Source organism: Mesoplodon mirus (genome assembly GCF_964341445.2).
Source record: "Mesoplodon mirus genome assembly, chromosome: 13".
Lineage (NCBI taxonomy): Eukaryota > Metazoa > Chordata > Mammalia > Artiodactyla > Ziphiidae > Mesoplodon > Mesoplodon mirus.
Genome location: NC_138989.1, coordinates 22,566,310 through 22,589,657, shown reverse-complemented (window position 1 = coordinate 22,589,657; position 23,348 = coordinate 22,566,310). Strand labels below are relative to the sequence as shown.

Here is a 23,348-nt window from a genome sequence, read left to right as displayed (position 1 = left end):
AATGCTTCCAAGTAGTGGAAAGAATGATATGAAATGGCCACTGTTTGCCAAGTTCTTTATTTACAAAAATTGCACTTGCATATGGTAATAAGGTACTATTACTTCTAGATGCAAGCATGCACCTTGGCAAATGGGCATCTTCTTATCCATAGAAGAGGATAACCTTAATTTGTCAATATAAGAGGTTCACTCAGGCCAGAGGTTTGTCTCCATTGTGAACTGCACTGCTCCCCTAGGAGAGGGGAGGTGGCACTAGCCAGGGTGTGTGGCAGTCTGCGGGCATGGCGTCCCTCCAGCTGCCTGGTTCCACAGCTAAGGGATCACTTCCCATGTGGGAGCCACAGAGCTGCTGGGCCAGAGCCTTGTGTAAACTGAATCTCCTTCGTCCTCCAAAAAGACCAGCTTGTATCTTCCTGTTTCTGAGGTCTAGTTTTTCAACTAAACTGGGATTCTCATCCCTGTGGTTGTAAGACATACTTGAGAAGCTACTCAGCTTCCCTTGGGAAGGATGGGAGAGTGAGTATCAAAAGGTAATTTTCATGAGCACTTGTGACTGGTGAGAAATTCCAGACCAGAAAGGGCACTCTCCTCCAGGGCCTCGCCTTCCCACGAGACTGCGTTCTTCTCTGCTGATGAAGTCGGCACTCACTCTGCCAAGCTCCCAGGGTACCATTTAGCTCTTGCTATAAGATGCGAGGACAAAATGTACCAGGTGCAAGTCATTCAGTTTTGAACACGGTAACTTGTTTACCTAGAGCTAAGAGAGAAGCCAAACTGGGAAATGGGCCAAATGAAGGAAACTGGATGAGTCGGTACCCACCAAATGCAGCCCGTCACAAGCCTGAGGCTCCTGGAGTCTCTGTGCCCCACAAGGGCCACTCTTTCATCCTCTCCCGCCGTGAGGGGCAACCACTTTGGGGTACCCAGTCTTTACAACCCTTAATGAAGGTCATATCCACTCCTTCGCTGCAGGTGTGCATGACAGAGATTACTGTCCCTGTGTGTTGAGGAAGAGCCTGCGCTCAGGAGGCGACACATCCAAAGAGACACGGAGGCAGCTGGACCCACGTTCAAACCAGCCACTCTGATCCCCTCTGCCAACTAGGCCCCCGAGTCACTGGGTCATACACCTTCCCCAACGGGAAAAATAAATGACTTTTTAGTCATTCTTTGGATTTGAGGGAGACAAAAGTAAAACCAAATTTTACCCATCGCCAAATCAATCAGTTACTGATTTATTGCCTGCATAGTAGGCACTCAAATAGTTGTTGGTAGATCAACTGGTTTCAACAAAGACCAAACTGATTCTTATTAACAACTAGACAGAAGAGTCACTTGCTTTTCAAAGCATCCTTCTCCACTCCGCTCCCCCACCCCATATCCCAAAGTTCTTCACACTGCCAGACCGAGAACAAACATTGGTTCCCGCCTCTAAACGTGGTGCAACCTGGGGGAGGCAGTATACAATCTTGCTGGATGCAGCACAATGGATGAGGTCTCAGAAAGCAATCTGTAAGTTTATAAACCCGTTCAGGGCTTCCCTGGTGGCGCAGTGGTTAAGAATCGCCTGCCAATGCAGGGGACACGGGTTCAAGCCCTGGTCCAGGAAGATCCCACATGCCACGGAGCAACTAAGCCCGTGCACCACAACTACTGAGCCTGCGCTCTAGAGCCCACAAGCTACAACTACTGAGCCCATGTGCCACAACTACTGAAGCCCATGTGCCTAGAGCCCGTGCTCCGCAACAAGAGAAGCCACCGCAATGAGAAGCCCACGCACCACAACGAAGAGTAGCCCCGCTCACCACAACTGGAGAAAGCCCGTGCTCAGCAACGAAGACCCAATGCAACCAAAAATAAATAAATAAAATAAATAAATTTATTTAAAATATATAAATAAACCCGTTCACTAAATTTACTGAGCACCCTCTGGGTGTCATGCACTGTGACAGGTGCTGTGAATGACACAGTGAAGAGTCAGACCAAGGATCCCACGCTGGAGGGGCTCCAGATGATAATCAGCTTGGAATTCTTTGACTGTCAGTCTTATCTTGTAACCGGTGCCAACAGAGCAGAATCTCAGAACTGCAAAGCCCTTCGACAAAGACAGAATTTGGAAAGCACTGTCCTGGCTCCAAAGATGGAATTTGGAAAGCACTGTCCTGGCTCCAAACCATAACACTGTAATAAACCAAAAATTGTCGTAAACCAAAGACACTACACACAAATCTACACTGCTCTACAATTCTCTTCCAAATGCAGACAGCCTTGAACAAAAAGCCCTGTGGTCTGCCCAATATGCATATTACCTTTCTAGACCTAATTCAAATCTTCCTTCTTAACAAATCAAGATGTGCTGGGAGGGGGAAGTGCCACTCGGGACTCCTGGCGCCCCTGGACCCCACTTGGCTGCTGAGACCCTCAGGGCTAAATACACTTTGGGGTAAAAAGCAGTCATGGCTGTTAGGCCCTATTTTTCCTCCAGAACAGACCCAGCGTGATTCCAAAGCCTTCTGGGACTATTCATCCCCCAGACCTGAAGGCATGGAGACCCCCCTCTACAGGAGGTCTGTGATGCCCAGAGGTCTAAGAAGCAGGAGTGCCCTACTCGGTTCTCAGCTCTCTGGCAGATAAAGTTAAAGCAGGAATGCATGAAGCCCTCCGCACGCACCTCACGTACTGCTTTGGGGGCGATTAAGTAACTTTTTGCTCAGCTCAAGGTTCAAGAAGCTAGTGGGGAAATGGTCTCAGTCAGAGCAGATGACTTCAAAGGACTGAAAGACAGGGCCCATGCTTTGTAGACGTCTCTCCTCCTGGAGGAGAAAAGGCAAAATCAGCTTCCCCAAATTCTCCATGCTACACACTCGGTCATGAAGAAAACACCAGCCCAGAAAAGGGAAGGAAAGAAGAGTCAGGAGGTCTCTTTGTTTCTAGGAAGCTCGGGATTTCATCCAATACAAGAAGCTGCTGCTAAAAAAAGAAAAAAAAATCAAGGAAACAGAAATCAAAGGCCGCTCAGAAAATCTAAAATATGTCATCAGACACTTCCAGCTAACAGGAAGATCTACAGGTATTAGCAGGAACTATCTCTCACCCCTCCCCACCTTATCTGTACTACACACCTGTCCGGTCCCTTGTATTTTAGGGTTGGCCTCCCACATCACTTTACCAGCCAATTTCCATCCCAGAAAGCAGCCTGCAGAGAACACACCCCCTACTTGAAGGCACTATTGGCCAAGGCGGACATCCCTGTCTCTGACCATCTCTGTGGTACTTGATATGCTCCAACAATGAACAGAGCCACCAGCCATCAGCCAGGTGGGCCAACGTGCTTTTCCTGTCCCAGGGATGAAGAGAACCCTTTGCACCCCATCCTGCCCAGCCTTTAGGACCGCAGCAGGCGGTCAGTGGGGCAAATGGAAGGATGGTTTATTGCTGGTTTCCAAGCCACGTTTAGTACAGAAGTCCTTTCTTTTTCTTTTTTTAAATTTATTTATTTATTTATTTATTTTTGGCTGCGTTGGGTCTTCGTTGCTGCGCGTGGGCTTTCTCTAGTTGCGGCGAGCAGGGGCTACTTACTCTTCATTGCAGTGCGTGGGCTTCTCATTGTGGTGGTTTCTCTTGTTGAGAAGCATGGGCTCTAGGCACATGGGCTTCAGTAGTTGTGGCATGCAGCCTCAGTAGTTGTGGCTCACGGGCTCTAGAGAGCAGGCTCAGTAGTTGTGGCGCACGGGCTTAGTTGCTCCGTGGCCTGTGGGATCTTCCCGGACCAGGGCTTGAACCCATGTCCCCTGCATTAGCAGGCGGATTCTTAACCACTGCACCACCAGGGAGGCCCCAGGAAGTCCTTTCTATCAACCCACCCTTAAGTAAATCCAGAGGATTCTAGGTGGTGGACAGGCGGACTTTTTAAAACATATGTTTTATGTTCAAGTACATAAATATACATATGTTCAGTTTACCATGAATTAGAAGAGATAAGTACAAATTCTTGATAAAATCTCCTTTTTCACCAAAGCTAAGACACCATCAACCAAACATCTTTGAGTGGCAAGGAAAAAATTAAACAAGGACACACAATGGATTTTAAGACATTTCAATGTCAGAAATGATAAGACATAAAAAAAGCAAAGCATCTAAGAATCAACAAAAAATCAACAAAATAAGTTATTTCAGTTTTTAGAATTATAGTCACTTTAAAGAGAAATATTAAATGAGTGTGGCACACAGATATGGGAGGAACTGTGAAGGTGTTATAAGAATGACTACATTATATAACAAGAGCATACAGAGCAAGCCGTGTGCCGGGCCCTGCCCTAAGTGCTTTATAGAACTGAAAATATTTAATCTTTAAAACAACCCCACGATGAGGGGGGGTTGAAGACATGCCTGTCTTCAGAGCAGCGAACAGCAGAACGATGGGGGCAGTGACCTGCCCAATGTCACACACACACAGGTGGTGCCGAGGTGAGAAGCCCAGCCCAGCACCAGGCATGTGGGTCCCAGCTCCCTGCTCTTCTGAGCCTCTCCAGAGAACTCCGGGTAGGACCATGGGAAACTGCCAATATTTAACTATTTCTGACTTACAAAAATGGCAAGTTCAAAGGATTCAATCTAATAGCTGCACCAGCCATTTGTTAAATGTCTGATTAACGGCTGAAACGTGACTGACTAGAGAGAATTCCTTTCAGGGCAGAGTGGAACCTCGGTCGTGGGCGGCGCATCCCTAACCTCAATCCAAAACCCTGAAACTTTTGAAATATTCTAGAATGTTTACCTAAAGCCCCTTTCATTTTCTTCACTTGGATTCCAGTCTCCAGAATCAATTGAAGGACAGGAAGGAATACTTGCAGGAGAAAGGTATAAAAAGGAGAAATGCAAGTACGTTCTGTTCCTAAACTTCAGGGCTGGCCTGCAAGCAATTTCAGGACAACCTTAAGAGACAACTGATAATTCTCTGGATTGATCTTTCACAAGCTGTGGCCTCACCCCTGTCAAGCTGTGGCTAAGCAAGTGGCTGGAGGGCAAAAGCCATAAGCCAGGGTTGGCCAAATACTTCTTGAGATGAATGATTTGGTTCATCAAGGGCACAGAATATCAAAGGTTATGCCCAGGGTCTGTTTCTAAAAGTAATTATGTAATAAATGACCCCAAAAGCAGGGGCCCCCACCCACCATGCCTTTCCTGTCGGCACCTGCACTCAGGGCTGCACGCAGCCGGCTCCAGCCGGCACCCTTCACACCCTGGTCTCATCTACTCAGATGAATGGGGCCCCTAGAGTTGTGCAACATGCTGGCCCTTCCTGCACATATGTAGAGAAGGAGCTCAGGTTTCTAATAACTCTGGGCAAATGCCCAGAGAAGATCTGAAGTTAAGCAGAAACCTGATACACAAAACTGGGATCATCACGGAGGAAGGCAAGAAAAAACCTGGATCTTATTTTAGGAAAATACTTTATTCTGACATTTAACTCAAAATACCTTAATAGTCAAGGACTCTGAGCTGGTTAATACTCCTGGTTCTAAAAGCAGCACAGACCCCAACATAGGAACCTCTTTCATTTTTATTTCTTTGTAACTTGCAAAGCTCATTCGCATTACTGATATGCCTCCATTAACTCCTAATTCCAGAGAAGTTTAAAATACACAAATTCTCAAACATGTTCTTTTTTTTTTTAATCGTCAAAGCTCAGCACCAGAAAAAATTAACTCAAGCCAGAGAAGATTATCTTCATAAACATTATGTTCTTAATAGAAGTAAACTGCTCTTTTCCCTTAAGCAAAATAGAACATTATGCAGCGCCTTTTGTACTCAGCTTTCAAAATGTGAATGGGAACACTTTACCAAAGTCACGAATATACAAAAGGACCAAACAAAATCGCAAAAAAAACATGGAAATGAAAAACTTCTCTCTGCCGAAAGGAACTGTTCTTTGTTGATAAAGGGAGGTTCAAACATATTTTAAATATTTTTAAACAAAGGCCTAGCTGATGTCCCTTAATCCATCCATCCAGCTCAACTTTCTGCGCAGGCAGCTGCCACAGCGCAGCGCCCGTCCAGAAGGGAGGGCCGGAGGCATTTCCTCAGTGGCCCACATTCCTGGGGGACACGGGACTTAGCAAAGTTAACAGCAATTTTCAACCTCCAATGCAAGTACAACAACATCTTCATAAAAGTTTTACAAGGACATCCTGGCAAGAACCAAACTACCACGAAGAGCAATGTTTCGGGGCCCCGAGCATTCCAGCAGCTCGCTTTTCTTGGCCACCTCTCCTTGCAGTGTGGTGCAAACAGGCGGTCAGCTGGGAACCCGCAGGAGGGTCCCAGGGAGAAAGCACTTGGAGAAAATAAAGCCAAATGTACCCATTCTGGCTCAACACTCCTTGCTCCGCAGGAAAGGGGAGCAAGAGGAGGCCAGGCAGATTTCAACATCTCTCATCAGTGCCGGGGAAAGGATGGGTGCAGATGCGTGAAGCTGCCTGCCCCGGGGTCCAATACCGTCTCTCTCCATCCTTCCAGAGGATGCCATCCTCAACCTTGCATTCCTCATCAGTGTGAGCACTAAGGGAGCATTGCTCTGAGCAGGACCCTCACACGGGGGGCGGCACAGGTTGCCCTGGGAGACCATCCATGGTGTGACCTATGGAACAAAGGTCCAAGGTGAATAACAGAACCACGGGGCCACGAGGGAGAGCAGTCAGCCTTGAAACCAGCATCAGTGTCCTAGGGCTCTCCTGACAAACGCCACAGACTGGGTGGTTTCAACACCAATGCACTGTCTCACAGTGCAGGAGGCCAGAAGTCAGAGATCAAGGTGTCTGAGGGCTGTGGGAGAATCTGTTCCCGCCTCTCCCTTCACCGCTGGGGGGGCTGCTGGCAATCTTCGGCGTTCCGTAGTTTGTAGAATCATCACCCCATCACTGCTTCCCGTCTTCACATGGTTCTCCCTGTGTTCGTGTCTGTGTCCAGATTTCCCCATTTTATAAGGACACCAGCTATATTTGATCAGGACCCACCCTAATGATCTCATTTTAACTTGATTACCTCTGTAAAGAATCTATCTCCAAAAATGGTCACATTCTGAGGTACTGGGGGTTAAAGCTTCAACACATGAATTTGGGGGAAGGGACATAATTCAACCCCGTAAGAAGGCCCTTGGAGAATCACTGGTAGTTGAGAAAGAAAGGGTCCTGTAAGAAATTAGCATTTTCATTCTTTAGCATCTCTTGCACAATAAGTAACTGCAGAAGCCAAAAGTCACTATGCAGGAATAAGTTAAATGAATAATTTTTTTAAGTGGGCAGAAAGATGTGGGAGAGAAACACAGGCAAGGTGCCATTACAAGGGGAAACAGGAAAAATGAGGTGTAAAATGATACATTCATAAACAGTTTTGGCAGAGGCCTGTTGCCAGGAGCTATACAGTAGACTCTCCAAGTTTGGCAAGATATAAAAGAGAACAAGGCCCAAAATACATTAATGGCCCAGCTATGGCTTTAGATCGGGTCATAATTGGCTGGGAAACGGGGCTCACCTTACAATTCCGTGAACTGCTAACTTTGAGCCTCATGCCATTCAGTGAGGATTTACATGGCAAGGATCAGGTCATTGCCAGCCACTGGCCTGGGCTTGAGCTAGACACCCATCTAAGGTTTTCAGAGTAAGGAGTGTCCTGAGAAACACATATGCAGGAAGGCCCTAAAGGGCCCCTGCTTCCTCAAACTCAAAACCTGAAATAAGGAAACAAACATCACATCTGGCAAAGGTGGGTGATGAAGAGAGGCCTTTTCTTGGAAGAAAAAAAAAGAAAAGAAAACGGGAAGGCATTTTATTTTCAAAGGAGCCTCAGTGGTAATAGCTTTGTGATTCTGAATACTGCTGGAGACTAGGAAGAATGTCCAACTACAAGGTGCGTAATACCCGCTCGCACACACACACACAACCACGGTCACTACCATCATGCAAATGTGTGCTAACATCTGAGATAACAGAGAGGCAAGTGCCTTCAAAACAATTTCACCCCAATTTCCATTAAATGCCATCTAGCCCATGGTTCTCAAAGTCCACTCTATAAGCTCCTGGTGGGGCGCCAGTGGGGGTGGTCCTTAAACCTTTTAAGAGAATCTGCAAGGGCAATACCGTATTTGTAATAATACTAAGACAACAACTGCCTTTTACATTGTGCCGACAGTTGCACTGATCGTGTAACAGCGGGATAATACTGTTGAGTGAATCAAGGCAGTGGCGCCAGACTGCACTCCTGACTACTGTATACTTGCAATCAGAAAAAGGAGTTTCCTTAAGAATGCTGACGAAGCAATACTGATGAAGAACACTGATGACTAAAAACTATTTTTTTATTATTTTTTATTTTATTAGCTCCCAACCCCTGAGTACATACTTTTTAACATTCTGTCTGACAGAGGAAGTATGCGGAGCACTGCTGCTGCAGACCAAAGCACATGGTTGCTTCATGATAAAGTACTTGTGCAATTGTGAGTTGCAAACTGAACTAGCCACCGTTTTATGGGACACCATTTTTACTTAAAAGAATAACTGACAAAGTATGGTTATACAGGTAAGTATAGGGCAGACATTTTCTCACAAATGAATGAAGTGAGCCTGCCACTTCAAGGAAAACAATTGACAATATTTGCTGCCAACAATAAAATTTGAGCTTCCAAGCAAAATTAGCATTTGGGGAAATTTGTATCTACCACCGCGTGATTGACAGAATCCCAGTACTACTTAAAGACTTTCCTATTGAGGATGATGAGGATTATTAACAAATGTGATTTTTTTAATACTGTATAATGAAATGTGTCCGCATTTGAAAGAGCCGTATGACTCAGTGAATCAGTATTTTCTAAATAACCAAAGCACGATAATACAAAATCATTCATTAGTAACAGACCCATTCAAAGTGCAAGCAAGACCAATGGATTTCAACATAAAAGAGTATGAAGAGTTCATCTATATGGCTTCAGGTTCCACATTACAATTAACCTTCAAGAAACTACCTCTTGCTGAGTTTTGATATAGTGTTAAAGATATCCACAATTATCTTAAGAAACTAATAAAATACTTCTCCCTTTTCCAACTACACATCTGTGTAAGGCCAGATTTTCTTCATATACTTCAACCAAAGCATATCACAAAACAAACTGGGTACAGAAGTAGATGTGAGAATCCAACTATCTTCTATTAAGCCAGATATTAAAGAGATAAAAATATTTAAAAGACCACTCTTCACTATATTTTCCAAAGCATAATATTGTTTCATAAAAAATGTTAGTTAACATGTAATGGGTTTATTATTATTTTAAAGCATATTTTAAAATTAAATATTTTTAAAGTTTTTGTTTTAATTTCTCACCTGGCAAATATCAGTAGATACAACCCACATAAAGAAAATCTCTTTGTGCACCTTAATACTTCATGAGGGACTTCCCTCGTGATCCAGTCGGTAAGACTCTGCGCTCCCAACGCAGGGGGCCCAGGTTCGTTCCTGGCTGGGGAATTAGATCCCACATGCATGCCACAACTAAGAGTCCGCATGCCGCAACCAGTAAGTCCACATGTCACAACTAAGGAGCATGCGTGCTGCAACTAAGACCCAGTGCAAATAAATAAATATTAAAAAAAAAAACTTTATGAGCGTTAAGAACGCTTACAATAAAAAAAAAACTACCCAATTTAAGTGGACAAAGGATCTGAGTAGACATTTTTCCAAATAAGATATACAAATGACCAATAAGCATACGGAAAGATGCTTAACATCATTAGCCCCAGAGAAATGCAATCAGAACACGAGGTACTACTTCACATCTACTAGGATGACTATAATCAAAAAAACAGACAACAAGTGTTGATGAGGACAGAGAGAAATTGGAACCCTCATGCACTGCTGATAAGAATGTGAAATGGTGCAACCACTGGAAAATAGTCTAGTAGTTCTTGAAAATACGAAACAGAGTTACCATATGACCTAGCAATTCTACTGATACGTTTACACCCAAGAGAAATGAAAACATGTCCACACAAGGAGGTGAACATGAATGTTCACAGCAGCACTGTTTATAATAACCAAAGAGTGGAAACAACCCAAATGATCATCAACTGATGAATGGATAAACAAAATGTGGTGTCCATACAATGTAACGTTATTCAGTAATCTATGGTTAGTAACAGGATACCAGTTAAAAGAAAACTCCATCTAGACACCTGTAGATTCCCACATGTGTCTATTTAAAGGATTCAAAATAGAAGAGAGTATTAAAAAACTAAACCCTCTCAGGAGAGCCAACCCTAACTTCACCAGTCCCTCCCACAAGATGAACCCAACAGAAGCTAGTTTTACCCATATTCCAGCATTCTAGACTTGCCTCTCAATGTCTTCCCAAGAAATGACTGCTATATTTCTCTTCCTCCCAGCTTTATGAGCTTCCCAAGTAATTGGTGACAGTGAGGGATGAAGAAGCATAAGGCTTGTAGCATAGCTGAGTAACTCAACCAACCTCATAGTCAAGTTCACCTTAACAGACAGTGCAGACCTTCCTACCATCAGCCGCCATCGGCTACTGTCAAACACAAATGAAACCCCCCCTCCGGTCCCCAAAATGCTCTCCCACCACCCTGATGCCCCTAGATAACCTGCTCATAGAACCATCACCTGCAAATACTTCTCATTCTTCCCCCAAATCACAAATATTTCCAAATAAAGGTAACGTCCATAACTAGTGATTTCAACCACTAACAAACAGAAGGGCTTCCAAAGCCCACTGCCATGCATCCACCTTTAACAAATGGACATTCCAGCTGGACTTTGCCAAAAACAACCAATCCAAACACCAATGCCCATAAACTAGTAAGTTACTTTGAAGTCAGGCATCATTGTATGATTACAAAAGATGATATATTATTTTATTGAATTCCTGCTAAGGGATAGAACTTCCTTTTGGATAAAACTGCAACTTCTTAAAGCTGCAAAGCCATTTCTCTAACACAAAGAATGATGGTGGCATCAATTAAAAAAAAAAAAACACAAGCACATTCTAATGACAAAAAAACAAAGAAGAGATGCATTATCTTGGTTCACCTATTTAAAAAATACTTAGCTTTGAAAGAAAATATTATCAATGTACGTTGTGGGTTAATCAGTAGGGAATCAATTTTTTAAATTTCTCAGCTTATAAAAGTAATTATCTGATCATTGAAGAACTCGGAATATGAAGAAAATTAACACACCCCAAAATGTCATTACCGGAGAAAAAACTGAGAGGTAGTATTTCATTATAGTCTTTTTCTATGTATGCCATACAATTTTTCTTATTTTTTAATTTAAAAAAAGTAGGATCATATGATATATATGATATACTGCACTTTTTTCGCTGCACCTCACAGCATGCAGGATCTTAGTTCCGCAACCAGGGATCGAACCCATACCCCCTGCAGTGGAGGCACAGAGCCCTAACTACTGGACCGCCATGGAATTCCCTATACTACATTATTATATTCTGCTTTTTTCCACTTATGAGCATTTTCCCTTGACATTAAATACTCTCAAACAATTTTAATGTCTGTAAAGCACTCTACTATATGAACAAAAGTACTATCACTTTGCAGCCAGATATTCTCATTGTTGGCAATTTTTATCATAAATAACATATTAGTGAACATCCTCACAGAAAAATCTTGATATGCACCTCTGATTTTGCTTTTTATTTTTTGTTTTATAGGATAAATTCCCAGAAGAAAAACTGCTGAGTCAAGGAGTATGAATATTTTTAAGGCTCTTGATACATACGCTGCTACAAACAACCCTCCTACCAGCAGTGCATAAAAATGTCTATGTTCTTGTACCTTTTTACTAAAATGGGCGCTACTATTATTTTAGCCATTGTCACTTTGATAGGTTAAAAAAAAAAAAAAGGCTAGTTTTTGTTTTAATCCAGGGTTCCTTTGGAATCCTTGCTGTTCCACAATGTCCTCATTCTGTCCAAGGCCAGCTCACAGAGCTGAACAGAAATCCACGTACTAGCTGTGCACAGCACATCAGGGGCTGTCCAAGCAAGACAGGGGCCACGTGTGAGGGGATTCTGCTGCTGTAAAGGAGGAGGAAACTTGATGCTTTGGGGGGAAACACCGGTGTTCAAGTGTGTGGAGATTTAGGTACTTCAGCAATTCCCAGTACTCAGATTATATGGGGAAGCAAGTTTAGTGCCAACATACCAACACCTGGGGGGAGTGGGGGGCCAAAGAGTGCCCTCCCCTCCTAATGAGTGTTAATCACATTATAATAAAAATGAAAAGTAAACCAAATAGCTTCAGTAAGGAATCACTGCAGCAACTATTTCCACATTATCTCACAACTAGGGCAATCCTACACACTCAAAACTGTGTTTGATTCAGCACAAATATCCTCTCCACACCCCCACCCCTGCAAAACCTCATATTCTGGAAAGAGAAAGCACAGGCTGAGGGACGCTGGGAACCCTAAAAGAAATGTGCTAACAGCAGGCTCCTACCCCCAGCCTGGTAAATCTCTCATCTATAATCCAACACAAGAGACAACAGGCAAACAGCAAGAGGTCATCTTCAAAGAGCCGGTTGCTACGGGAAGCAAGTGTAGAGGCAGCAAGCATGTCCCCATCAAAGTCCGGCAGCTGCAGAAGAACCACAAAGGTACAGCTCCCCTCAGAGCAGAGCACGGATGCGGGAGGGGCGTCTCCGGGGGAGGGGGCACAGGAGGAGGAGGAAGGGGAGAGAAAAACATCAGACCAGCAGCAACTGCCCAGTGGAACATAAAACCTGGCAGTTTTGTGCTGCTCAACAAGAGGGAAAGTAGGGAAAGAAGAAACACAGAAAATAGCATTTCCTGAACTTGCCTTTTTAAGCGCTAGTCAAAATTGTCAACTACCTGAGAGATGGCCAGATAAAACCCACGGCTATGGAAAGAGAAATACAGCCATTAGTGATAAAACGGCAAGTACCAGCTTTAAGCACCATCTCAGTACAAATGTGATCATCTCCCAGCAGAAAAATCTCTAAATCCTTGGTCCAAATGCCCCCTTCCCAATACAGCAACAGCAGCCACAAAGAAGAGTAGACCTACCACTTGCCCACAGAATCTAAATAGGGGAATCTCAGGGCGGCCTTTACTTTGGGTAGAAGCTGCCCTCATTTTTCCAGGTAAAAAGCACAAGAGTCGACAGGCTTCACAGCCCCTAAGTGGACATCTCAAATAGTCCCTTTTGCATTTGAGTTCTCCAATCCCAGATGTAGCACTGGTGCACAGAAATCACACAGGACTCAGGGGGAAGAGACTACTAGAGAATCAAGTCCCATTCCTTCACTCCGAATGAAGACAGACCTTGGGACATTCCCCCAGCTCATCTGGAAGCCAGGTCTCCCAAATCCCAAGCTGAAGTTCTTGGTTGTCATGGGCGACAACCATAAAGGTCTAGGGACAAGGAGAGGGGCTACAGCTTCGTCTTCGTTTCTGGCTGCTACTAAATGGCTTGATGTGCTATATGAAAGTTCTGAAACAAAGTGCTCCCAAAAAACAGTCCATCTGTTGGTTTTGGTGGGTTTTCACAGAAGTCAGGCCCACAGGCAGGTGGACACATCTGTATGTCCTCACCCTGCTCTGTCTGTATCACATGGCTCTGCTGAGAAAGTGCTCAGACTCTCAAAGAAGTATCATTTTGCTCAAAATGATTTCCTGAAACAGGTGAGAGGTTCATGGGGCTAGATGTACACACACAAAGGGTTCAGGCCTGAAACTCAATCACAGAACCATATCCCATGTGAAAGGGCAAGGCTAAAATGGCACGGGTGATTTCTTCCAGGGTAAACACTCAGAAGTCACAGACTTGTGCAATCTGTTTTTATGAATGGCTCTGTCTTCACCACATTTTGTGGATATAAAATGTGCTGTGTTAAAAAAAAAATCAAACAAATTTAAATGGCTCTTTCAATAGGCCAAGACTTTATCTGTATTTGTCCTCAGCCAAGTGGAAAAGAGTAAACATGAAATTAAAAAAATAAAAATGAAATAAACTCTGAATTCAAATCAACAAAAATAAATCTGCAGTACTCCAGACACCTTTTATTGCCACCCAGCTAGTGAACAAGCGAGTGCTCCTAATCAGCACACCAGGGTCTCATCACTTTCTTCCTCAGCTGCCAATGCTGCCACCAACACAGGACTTCTCAGAACCCTACTTCTACTCTTGTGGGTTTTTTGTTTTGTTTTGTTTTTTAGTGTCAAGAAAAGAAAGTACAGTACTCTGTAATAGCCTATATGGGAAAAGAATCTAAAAAAGAGTAGATATATGTATAACTGATTCACTTTGCTATATAGCAGAAGCTAACACAACATTGTGAATCAACTATACTCCAATAAAAATTTTAAAAAAAAGAGAAGTATGAGGAGAGATGTAGGCACTTATTTATATGAAGAAAGACTTCTCGAGTACCTTCCACTGTCACTGAACATGTTAGAGAACTGAAGACAGAAAACGAGGAGGGAAAAAAAAAAAAAGGAATTCATGAGGGTGATTCAAGTGCCTGAAAAGGAACAACTGTCCATAAAATGAACAACCTCAGTTAAATACATTTTTGTTATATTGGGTCATTTTCATAAATATTTTTGGCTGAAACCATTAGAAGCTTCTGGCTGCAATGGTAAATGATAAAGGGGAGTTGGTCTCTGATGGTTGGTCTCCCTTACAGTTCACAACTGGAGATTAAGTTTAAGAGACCCAACCCAACCCCCTAACCCAAAGAATCAAACTTGCTCCTGCCCTCTCAGCCTTCCAAAGGCCCAGAGGAAGACCTCTGTGGCCCCAGGTCAGGTGCCAGCAGCCTCTGAAGGGGAGGGAAAGGGCCTCTGAATGACCAGATTAAGTCTGAATGGAGGAAGAACCTGTGATTAAGTTTTCTGAATAGTCCGGCTCTCTTAGGGGGAGCAAACTCCTTAAAAAAAAACACAAAAAACAAAAAACGGCAGAAACCTCGCCTGGCTCTCTGTTACTACCCTTCAGAAATGGGAGTCCTGCTCTTTGGATCTAGGAAAGTGGATTTTCACATACTCAAGTCAAGCCCACTTTCCAACCAACGTGTGGGGTTCAGCCAATTTTCAAGGGAAAGGAGAAAAAAAATAACACTGCCTTATTTCTTCTCAAGATTACTATTTAGACAGTTCAGGTTGACATGGACCATGTTTTAACCGCCAATCCCCCAGGACAAACTTAGAAACTTCTCCAAGCCACTACACAGCAAAGAAGCTACTCTTTCCCTCAACTCACTTAGCTTCATCTCCAACCAAAACTTCTTTACACTATTATTCCAGCTTTGCTGGTGCAGAATCTTTGCCAGAAGGTTCTTTACCCCAAGCATAAGTAGGAAAGGAAAACGGCAAAAGGCATTTTATCTAACCTGTGGCCGTCTGGTCGGAATTGTCCTGGCTACAAGACGACGCAGGCCTGCTGAGGTTTTGTTCTGCTTTTCTAAGTTGGGGGCGGGGAATATCAACATAAATCTTTCTTCCCAGTGAAAGATCCGAGGATTAAGTTAACTCATAACACAGACTACTCATATATTAAGATACAGTTCATTAAAAATCTTGAACAAAATGTTGAGTGACCCATCCATGTTAAAAACTCATGGGGCTTCCCTGGTGGCGTAGTGGTTGAGAATCTGCCTGCCAATGCAAGGGACAGGGGTTCGAGCCCTGGTCTGGGAAGATCCCACATGCCAGCGGAGCAACTAGCCCCGTGAGCCACAAATACTGAGCCTGCGCGTCTGGAGCCTGTGCTCCGCAACGAGAGGCCCGTGCACCGCGATGAGGAGTGGCCCCCGCTTGCCACAACTAGAGAAAGCCCTCGCACAGAAACGAAGAGCCAACACAGCCATAAATAAATGAATAAATAAATAAATAAAAATAAAAAAAAAAAAGAGTAAGACCATTTAAAAAAAAAACAAAAACAAAAAAAAAACTCATGTTTGGGTGTAAAAGGCCAACGCCTGAAAAACCCGGGGGGGGGAAGAATGGTTGGGAGAGATGGAAAAACTCTTCCAAGACCATCCTGTTTAAGCTCGACCACCTTGGCAAGGAGAGCGTGCGCCTCCCCTCCTAAAGCACCTGGTTCTGCAACTGATGTTCAACGTGTTTCCATTTAACTGCAGGGGACACAAGAATGAAAGGCAGAGATCCTGCCCTTCAAAGAGACTGCAGTTACACAGAGGAGAGAAGGCACGAAAAGAATAAAATGCACGTGGGAGTGAGGGGTAAGTGCCAAGAGCAAGGCCCATCAAGAGAAGGCAAGATGGGGGCATGAGGCGTCCCGGGAGGCCTTCAGGATTTGGTCTCGAGAGATAAAAGACTGTGAGATTTGGCTCCTTACTTATTTCTGTCTAGAACTTTCCAAGGATTTTTTTTTTCTTTTAATTTAGGCCGCGCCGCATAGCATGCATGATCCTAGTTCCCCAACCAGGGATCAAACCCATGCCCTCTGAAGTGGAAGCGCTGAGTCCCAACCACTGGACCGCCAGGGAAGTCCTCCAAGTTTCCACTCAGCAATTGATGTGGCACAGATTACACATTTATATTTATTAAGCCCACTAAATATATAAAATACTTAATATATATTTGTGTATTTATTAAGCATAACTATAGCTAGCTCTTACTATGTATCTATCTAATCTTACAACCATAAGAAGTATTTTTTAAGATACTCATAACAAAAAGTCAGAGAGGTTTCAGTGCCTTACCTAGGGTCACTCAGCTGAAAAGTAACACTAGACTTCGAACTCAGGTCAGGTTGCCAAGTCTGTTGCTGCATTTCCCTCTGCACCTCTGCAATGCAACAGTTCCAAGCACACATCCCCTCCTCCAGTGGATTTTTTTTTTACGGTGTCAAAACCCCACCAGTAATTTTAAACCTCCGGTGTAATTCTTAGCCTATAATTATTTGTTTACATGCATGTCCTCCCAAATAGCCCAAGTTCCTTAACGACATCCTTCACCTTCATATTCTAGCACTGGGTGTGGCACACAGGAAAGCTGAACAAACACGCCATGGTCACACTAAACTGAGTGGCTCATGACACTCAAAACGCCAGAGAGCCTGCTTCAGCTAGAAAGTCGTCAAAGGGTTTTGCTCGCTTAACCTCCCTGACCCTGTTTCCTCATCTGTTAATAAGGACAATAATGATACCTGTTTCATAAGGTTGTTTTGATAAGTGTGTTAGATAATGCATGCTAAAGGCTTGACAGTGCCTGGAACATGCTAAGTACTCCACAGAGGCGGGCAAATAATGTCTAACCTCCAATGCAAGATAAAAGGGAGGTATGCCCTACCTCACCTTTCATCCACTAGACTTAAATTCTGGAAACTGATATTATTAAGTTTTAAAAGGGTTCCAAGCAATGTGTGCTATCCATTGAAACACAATGGGACAGATCTAGATATACTGATAAAGAAAAACTTTCAAGACACATTAAATGAAAAGAAAAGGTGTGTGTGTGTGTGTGTGTGATTACATGGGTATACAAGTGCACAGAAAAATACTCTGAAATATATAGGTAATGAGATGGGAGGAGTAAAGAGGTCTTTTCCTTCTGTCACTATTCAGTTCTGATATTTGAATATTATGAAAAAACATTATAAGTAATATTTTCATTAAAAGCAAAAATAGTGTGGAGTTAACAGTAATGTACCACTGTTGGTTCCTTAGTTGTGACTCATGTACCACAACAATGTAAGACATTAACAATAAGAGAAACTGGGTGAATGGTATATGGGAACTCTCTATCTTTGCAGCTTATCTGTAAGTCTAAAACGATTCTCAAATTTAAAGTTTGTTTTGGACTTCCCTGGTGGTCCAGTGGTTAAGATTCCGTGTTTCCACTGCAGGGGGTGCAGGTTCAATCCCTGGTGGGGGAAGTTCCACATGCTGCACGGTACAGCCAAAAAAAAAAAGTTTTTTTTTTAAAAAAAGCAATAATATGTATAGCACAGAACCATCTTTGCTTTTAAAACTCTGTCCATATACATAAATATATATTCACTACATTTCAAATGTTAACAATGGTTCTGAGTGGTAAGATTGAAGATGGTGCTCATTTCCTTGTACCTTCTAGATCAGTGGTTCTCAAAGGGTGGTTGCCAGATTAGCCATAGCAGCGATATCTGGAAACTTGTTAGAAATGCAAATTCTCAGGCCCCACCCACCCCAGGGCCATTCAATCAGACTCTCTAGAGGTGGGGGCCAGATGATTTTGATGCACATAAAAGTTTGAGAACCCTGTTCCAGATCACAGAAACTGGTTTTATAAAAAGTGTCACTTCTATAGTCAAAACAACAGAACAATGAAACTTGAAAAGGGGGTCAGTATGTTGACGAATGAATAGCATTTTAAGCCCAGATGCAGGCCCTGACACAGCATGTGCACCGGGAGGCAAGCACAGGCCAGTCCCAACTCACACTGACCTACTCTGTCCCTTCCCTTGTCTCCCCACCATCCCAGGCCAGCTTCCATGGGAGCCCCTGGGATACCAACAGGGACAAATTTCAGACAAACAAATCTGGCATGGGGGGAGGGTTTCTTTTTTAAAAAATTTTTTATTGTAAGAGGAAATTTTGTTGGCAACAGCTCATCATCTTCAAATTTATGGCCTCCAGTCTCAGTTGTGTATTAACAGCACCAGCCAGGGCATGACAACTAACAGTTTAAGAGGTAGAGATTCATCTTCATAATTAAAAAAAAAAAAAAATTCCTAAACATGAATGTAGTAGCAGCTCAAATGAACAAGGTGTGAGCCTATCAGCCCTGCCTTTGGAATGGCCCCGGATGTCCTCTGCCATCCTGCTCCAAGGCCCGGGAGTATTTATAATGCCCAGCTGGCTTCCTCCCCTCCAGGTACATCCGAGACTCCTTCCACCTCGTGCAGAAGAGCCCTGGAGTCTGTACTTCAGCTCTGCTTTCAGAGGCCCTCAAGGGGCTGCTCTGCCTGCTGGCTCAGCTCCATGAGAGCCATGGTAAAGGGAGTGTGGGTGTATCGCTGGCAGCAGGTGAGGCAGAGCAGAGGACGCGGCGAGGGGAGCCTGTGAAGGGATTCCCGTGGTCCCCAGGATCCTGCTCTGCTCTGGATTTCAATTTGTTTAAATGAGCAGTCGTAAATCAAAGAGTAACAATTTAATACAAACAGAATACCTTTCGCGGGTACAAAGAATTTTACGTGAAAGATTTTGTCATCAGAGTCCACATAGTAACCTATTTGGAGTACAAGTACAATATAAACACTTAACTGAGCTGCTGAAAAGAACTGCTATCCATGGAGAAAGTAACTCGGCTCTCATTATTGGACCCCGAGGATCAGGAAAGACTATGTTAATAAACCCTGCTTTGAAAGAACTAATAGAAGAGGGAGTGAAAATGTATTACAAGTTCACTTAAATGGACTGCTGCAGATCGATGATAAAATTGCCCTAAAGGCAGTTAAATCTGGAAACTGTAGTTGGAGATAAATTTTTTGGAAGCTTTGCTGAAAACCTTTCATTTCTTCCGGAAGCTTTAAAAAAAGGTGACTGGACTAGTAGTTGCCCAGCGATCTTCGTATTAGATGAATTTGATCTTTTTGCTCATCATAAAAACCAAACACTCCTCTATAATCTTTTTGACATTTCTCAGTTTGCACAGACTCCAGTAGCAGTTATTGGTCTTACACGTAGATTGGATATTATGGAACTCTTAGAAAAAAGAGTGAAGTCACGATTTTCCCACTGGCAGATACACTTAATGAATTCATTTGGTTTTCCACAGTATCTTAAAATATTTAAAGAACAATTATCTCTATCTGCAGTATTTCCAGACAAGATTTTCGCTGAGAAGTGGAATGAGAAGGTTCAGAGTCTCTCAGAAGACAGAAGTGTGCAAGACGTGCTGCAGAAGCATTTCAATGTCAGCAAAAACCTGCGGTCATTACACATGCTATTGAGGCTTGCTTTAAATCGCGTAACACCATCACAACCATTTATGACTGCAGCAGATCTGATGGAGGCAAACCAGCTGTGTAGCGTGGGCTCTAAAGCAAATATTGTACGTGGTCTGTCGGTCTTGGAAATCTGTCTTATCATAGCAATGAAACATTTAAATGACATCTATGAAGAGGAGCCCTTTAATTTTAAAATGGTTTATAATGAGTTTCAGAAGTTTGTTCAAAGGAGGGCCCATTCTGTTTATAATTTTGAGAAACCTGTTGTCATGAAGGCTTTTGAACACTTACAACAATTAGAATTAATAAGGCCCCTGGAAAGAACATCAGTAAATGCACAGAGGGAGTACCAGCTGATGAAACTACTTCTGGATAATACACAAATTATGAATGCTTTGCAGAAATACCCTAACTGTCCTACAGATGTTAGGCAGTGGGCAACATCCTCCCTAAACTGGTTATAAATATAACCATGGCTTCAGTTATGGAGTCTCAGGCATACTTCTCTGAAGAACTAAAAGCTATTGTCCTTTAACAAGATATGTTACTATGTTTTCCTATATTTATAAAGATGTATTTTTGTAGTTATGGGAGACTCTTACATATGCAATATCACGGCTGTGCCTTGCCTTTGAATCACGAGCAGTTACATGATTTATAATTCCAGTGATTTAGATTATTTTGTAAGTAGCTGTTCAAAAAAATAAGTATGACTCGTTTAGGGATTGAACCACATGCTTATTTAACACTTGTGAAGTATGTATGTGGTACATTTGAAGAGTTCATTTCAACCCAGCAGCCAGATGTTTTAACAATCCTTAAAACAGTAGAAACAATGGTAAGAGTTGAGGTGTAATGAGTAATCTTTTGGTCCATTGGGAGGTGCTGCAGTTTTTCTGTATTCATGGAAATTTGGGTTTCTGTCCCAGACCAAGGTCTTCTAGTTCAGGAGACTGATCAGTTTGGCTAGAAGATGGTTCACATGGAAGAAAAAAGCCAAAAGTTTGAACATTTTCTTCCAGACTTCTTAAAATATGGTACTCATACCATCTACAGAAGAATCTCTTGTAGGAGGCTTTTAAATACAGATTTTTGGGCCTCTTCTAGGGACTAGCATTTGTCTTTCTAACAGGCACTTTAGGAAATTCCTGTAAAACCACTCCCACAAATAATGGAAAGTGTATGACAGTGTTAACTAAATCTATTTGTAACAAAAAGTAGACCCCTATGAGGAATGTGGAAATGTCAAAGCATCACCTTATAAATTCAGGAATCCATGAACTAATACTGGTATATGTTTGTTTGTTGTTTGTTTTTATTTTGGCAGCAATGGATCTTCATTGCAGGCGAGCACGCAGGTTCAGTAGTTGCGGCGTGTGGGCTTAGTTGCCCTGAGGCGTGTGGGATCTTAGTTACCCGACCAGGCACTGAACCCACGTCCCCTGCACTGGAAGGCGAATTCTTAACCACTGGACCACCAGGGAAGTCCCTGGTATATGTTTAAAGTGAAATTTAATAAGCATTCATTAAGTGTTGTGACTTCATTTATTCAAGAATATTTGATTGCCTATTATTTTCATGGAAGGTTTACAAAAGAGAGAGTCCCTATCCTTGTGCAGTTTGTAATCCTTTTAACTGTCAAAGACCCTATGATATTTAGTTACTGTTGTTTACAGGTGAGGAAACTAACACAGTAGTGGCCCTGTCCAGAGGATTGACAGACCCTGGAATTCAACTCATTTCGTTGACACCAAAGCTCAGTAATGTGTTCCTTACCATGTATTTTTAAAAGTGTACTCGAAGAAATTATTTACTTGGTTTTTAAGAAGTATTGCGTTTAGAATGGAATATGAGATTTCTGGGCATAAAAATAGCTCTTCAGTAGTTGCAACCTATTCTGGGCATTCTAAGTTTTCAGATCACTGTCAATTACTTTTCAGCAGTGTCTCATGAAAGCTAAGGCTTGCATCCTGGTTCTATGCAACAGTCTATAGATTTTTAGGGGACAGTTTGCCAAAATACTTACCATGGTAGATTCACTATTACTAGAAGCAAGGATTTTGCACTTGAGCTAAAATTGTCCCTTTAAAAATTTTTCTAAACTGCTTTAGGGAAGTACCCTCTGCTTTAAAGGCACTGACCACAAAAGTACCTAAAGAACTGGCTTGAAGATTGCAAATTTTTATCAGCTTAAGATTCCACTAAAAGGTTAAGAGCACTCATCTGCCTCCCTGGCTCCATAAGAGCTACAGAAAATCCATCAACATCAGTGAAAGAGCTATAAAACAAACTAGAAAAAATAGGTTAGCAAAAGTCATACAAATGAAGCACGTGCCTACATTTCAAAGGCATTTTTTCAGAGAAGGAATGTTGATATTCCCCTTTCCATATTCCCTAATACAGAGAAGCTAAAATATACTTAAAAATTTTTAAACTAACTTCATCTCTTAAATTGTTTAAACCATCATCAATAAAATAAAACCAAATCTGAAAAAGCCCTAGTAAAAAACTTTTGAGAATAATGTAAACAAATATGGCTTAAAGATATTTTCATTTACTAGAGGAGGAATGTAGCCTGTTAACAGCACAATCAAAAGATTGAAAAACAGGTGAGGAGGAATGTTAGCGGCACTGGTGCAGTTTTCACGCATGTGTTCCCTCCAAGTGCCCTACCAAAAACAGGATCTTATTAAGAAAAAAAAAACAAAAAGTCTTTCCAATTTTGTGGACATGCATGTGAATGGTTCTGAGGAATTAAGAGCTGTTGGTTCAAATTTACCACATCATAATGCTATATATGATGATTATATACAATTAACTTCCTGAAGAATCTGTTTTGCAGAGCAGCGCTGTGGAAACAGTTTTGGTCTTTCTGCAGAGATTCTTTGCAGATTCCACTGTGGTTTGCATTTTCATTTGGTTTTAGAAGACAACGCAGGTTCTTTCAAACCACCATAACCTAAGTGTTGCCCTTTCCTTCACCTTTACCCTAAAAAAACTGAGAATCCATTGGTGTGAACAATGACACTCAATGTGACTAGGTGGGGCTCTTCACCTCCATTTTCTTTGAAAGTCATGGGATAAACGAAAGAATTTGCAACACTAAAAATGTAAATGAAAGCTAGCTTCCTTGGTGATCACCCTAAGTGAAAATACCAGAATTCTTCCTTTCAATTGTTCAAGTGTAGTTTATATCTTTGATATCTATTTCCTAAGCCACTTTTTAAAAATCTCTGTATGAAAAGAAAAAATGACGAATGCCATTTAGCCTCTTTTAAAATTGACAGGACCAACATATGTACTTTTGTGGGAATACAATCTGCTTACACAACAAAGGAGGGAAATG

General features: G+C 42.4%; 1 protein-coding gene and 1 pseudogene across 2 annotated transcripts in view; one reads left to right on the top strand and one right to left on the bottom strand.

Annotated features, from left to right (window-relative positions):
- Positions 1–23,348, bottom strand: part of ZNRF3 (zinc and ring finger 3) — a 148,596-nt gene that overhangs the window by 80,237 nt on the left and 45,011 nt on the right. The gene's annotated exons all lie outside the window — the stretch shown is intronic.
- LOC309814697 (origin recognition complex subunit 4-like) lies at positions 18,662–20,466 on the top strand (annotated as a pseudogene). Its single transcript has one exon. The product of its transcript is annotated as an origin recognition complex subunit 4-like (transcript).